The 3,778-nt window shown below is 37.9% G+C and overlaps 1 long non-coding RNA gene across 1 annotated transcript; it reads left to right on the forward strand.

The window, feature by feature from the left end:
* Window positions 1-2,830: 2,830 nt before the first annotated feature.
* Window positions 2,831-3,778, forward strand: LOC111909521 (uncharacterized). The gene is made up of 2 exons (XR_002856216.3): window positions 2,831-3,485; window positions 3,624-3,778. It is a non-coding gene; the product is annotated as an uncharacterized LOC111909521 (long non-coding RNA).

Below are 3,778 nucleotides of genomic sequence, written 5' to 3' on the forward strand. Positions count from 1 at the left end.
TACATGCTAAAGTCCTATTTTATAACCAGAGTCTCCTAAAGGGAGAGCGTGAATTTGTGTATAGATATATATGGGACTGACAGTCCCACACCTCGATTATTGGCTACAGTTGGACCGGCAGGTCTACGAGTGACAAATGTCATAACATTCGGACGCCTGAAGAACGTCGAGTAGGCCACTAGTCAGTTCAGTATGGTTATAATCTCATTCACATTAAGCATTAACTAAAACATTTTAGTTTACAAAAATAAACATTACTTCAGTGGTTTTATTTTATGTAATAGGACTACCTATCATTATCTTTCAGCACTAATACACTATAGAGTTCATACAAGTGCATTACACTATTTTTTATCAAAGAACATACATTTATTGAAAACATACACTTACACTATTTCAGAGTACAAAAACATACAAAAATTTTTGGTCTTAAGGCCTAAGACTACTTTTCATTTATTGCAGAAAATATGGGATTTTCTGGGGAACTTACTAACATTCTCTGGGAGCAAAAACAAACTCAAAATACTAAATGCTTATGAACTCACCAACTTAAATGTTGATACTCTCTTTTCAAAATAATTTGTATTCTCAAGAAACTAGTAGTTAGGTACACGTACCTAGGTTTTTGAGAAGATGTAGCTTGTTCAAGACTCTTCTTTTATTTTTATATACATTTTTGGTGTCTTACAATTAATACACAGAACATACATGTATTAACTATTTTAAATACAATGGATGTTGTTGCTTGTTTTACTATTATGCCATTGTTATGATACTGTACGTGACGCTCTCCGCCCCCGAACGTTTCCTCCGTTCCAGTTGGGGGTGTGACCATACATATGGAAGGTAGTATATGCCCGTACTACTAGAAGCACATGACATGTATGTGTAGCAAGGAATTCACAAACCCCAAAGGTCTACTCTATCCGTAATGATTGTAATGGTATGAATTGTGGCATTTCTGATGCATCTTTGGTTCAGTTTTAGTATGGTGTACACGAGAGGTTCAGGATCAGGAGTTGGCGGCCCGTAAAGGCCATGTTTGACAGATGCTGACATTCAGGATTTGATCACCACTCAGGTGTTCGTAGCTATCAGGGAGGCAATCACAAAGTTCTTTGGGTCAATCAAGACCACGATGATTGAGCTTTTTGATGAGTGATGTGTCGATGTGACTAAGGTTGTTTCCCCTGCATCTACCGTAGCTGTTGTTACTGCACGAGTTCAGAGGGGAGGGTCATTCCAGTACCATGACTTCAACAATATGAAGCCCTAGGTGTTTGACGAGGTCAAGGACCCGATCGTGGCTATAAGATGGATTTCTGATGTGGAGGGTTGCTTCTTCACTTGTTCCTGTCCGGAGGACTGGAAGGTCAGATACGCCCTACACCTTATTCGTCTGGGTGTGAAGGACTGGTGGAACCTAGTGACTATTTCTTATACCCTAGAGTACAGGTTTGTTGTTACTTGGGAGCAGTTTCTGGGGATGTTTCACATGGAGTATGTTCCCCTGGTAGAGAGAGAAAGTGAGAAAGAGAGAGAGAGAGAGAGAGAGAGAGAGAGATAGGTTTCCTGAGGAGTATCTAGCCTTAAGGTAGACGACCGAGTTGGTGACTAAGATCACCAAGATTTTTACTGAGAGATCTCTTTTCTATCCCGAGTTTTCTGCTTTAGAGCAGACCCAGATGTCGCGATACTTGAGCATGCTCAAGACTGAGATTCAACAGTTTGTGTCTACCCAACGTTACAGTACCCTTTATGAGCTTCAAGATGTCGTACATAGATGGGAAATTGAGATTGAGATCTAGACGAGGGAGGAGAGGTAGGCTCTGGTTTATCCCCAACCTGCAGCAAAGCGGTTCAAGCCCGTTGTTTCACGATCTAGAGGTCAGAGGGGTCGTACTTGTGGCAAGTGTGGGAAGGCACATGAGGGCGTATTTCGATCATCTTCTGGGTGCCATAAATTTGCTAGGAGACCATATTGCTGCGGATTGTCGTTAGCAGTCCCCATTATCGAGCAGTAGGATTTGTTACCATTACGAGCAGGTTGCCAATGTAAAGGCTAGCTGTCTGTTGCTCGTTGCCAGACCATTTCATGCACCAGCCCTGACTACTTTGAGGATTACATATGGATGATAGGGAGAGTTGAGGGCCCAAAGGCCAAGGATCGTGCTTTTCATCTCACATCAGAGGAGGCCAGGGAGACACCTGACATCGTTACTGGTATGTTCTCATTTATTATTCTGTCAAGTTATTTTATTATGTGCTTATGATTGCAATTATGCTAGGAAACTTCTTAGTGAATTCATTGCCTACCCTTGTGCTTTCTGAATCTAGTGCGAGTCGATCCTTTATGTTTTAATCCTTAAGTAGGAGCTTTGATATGTTTCTTGGAGAGTTGGAGTGTCTGTTTCAAGTTTCCATCGCCAACGAACACGGTGTTTCTGCATTGAGTATTTTTCGGAATTGTACTTTGGAGATATTCATGGTGTCTTACCCAATCAATTTGAATCCTATCACTATGAGGGATATATATATATATATATATATATATATATATATATATATATATATATATATATATATATATATATATATATATATATATACACACACACACACACACAGAGGTAGGCTCAAATGTGGATGAACATCTATTGTGTGGACGTAAGAACCAATGAGAATTTAGAAAAAAATTATATAATTAATAAATAGAATAGGGGTATAATAGTAATCTTACCATTTTTAATTATGGTAAATACTTAAAAACATTTAATATTCCTTTAAATTAGGGAATTCATTATTATATTCCCTTAAATCGCAGCTTATTTCCATAACCCTATTCCCCTCTTTTTCTTTCTTCTATCCACATGTACGATCCCAAATTAATGAATCCATTTATATTTTAAAGGAAAACCCAGAATTGAAGAACTTGAGATCAGTGGGAGTGTAATTCATTAAGAGAATGCCTCAATTTCTGATTTACACCCACATACAAAGACGAGATCAGTTACTGGATTGGTAATTTCATATGACGACTCGTCAATGGCTTTTATCCCTCCACATTGATTCTTCAACTGGCAACCCATTCCTTCCGTCAACTCCTCCTCGATCGTTGGATTTACAGACCATGTTTTCCACCAGGTATATTGCTTTGTTTCCTTCTTTATCATCCTATCACTCTCCTTGTGTTGCTAATCTTCGTTCCACATTCACTGCCCTCATCAAGTCAGAGAAATATAACGTGTCCACCCCTTTTTTTTATCTTCATAGCTCCATGTTTATACTCGATCTTGATTAATGGTTATAATAATGAGATTGTTTTGTTGGGGTTATTGGAGGCCATGGAGGCAAAAATGAATTATGATGTTTACTTTTGGAATTCCAAGGTTGATCGATAGTCACAAAAAGGAATAAGAAATTATTTTTCCCCGTTTTGCTTTAGTTCTTGGTTGCTTACATTCAACTTTTCTCCTAAGTCAAAGGTAACAAAAACAATCACTTCACATCGTTTCTCTTTAGACGTGGTTGTTTTCTTTGTATATGTATATTATTACACTCTAGTATTCAAGAATCTTTACACTCCATATCATACAACTAAAAGTGTTGTTTATATATTTTAGGAACCAGAAGGTGGATTGTTCGATTCAAGAATATTTACATTCCATATCATATACACATTATGTTTGTTGGCATCTCATCAAACATTTACAATCTTTTCAACACGACTAACAATTTCCTCACCATTGTTTTTGTTTTATTCCAAAAATTTTGATAA

Source organism: Lactuca sativa, chromosome 3 (genome assembly GCF_002870075.4).
Source record: "Lactuca sativa cultivar Salinas chromosome 3, Lsat_Salinas_v11, whole genome shotgun sequence".
Classification (NCBI taxonomy): Eukaryota; Viridiplantae; Streptophyta; class Magnoliopsida; order Asterales; family Asteraceae; genus Lactuca; species Lactuca sativa.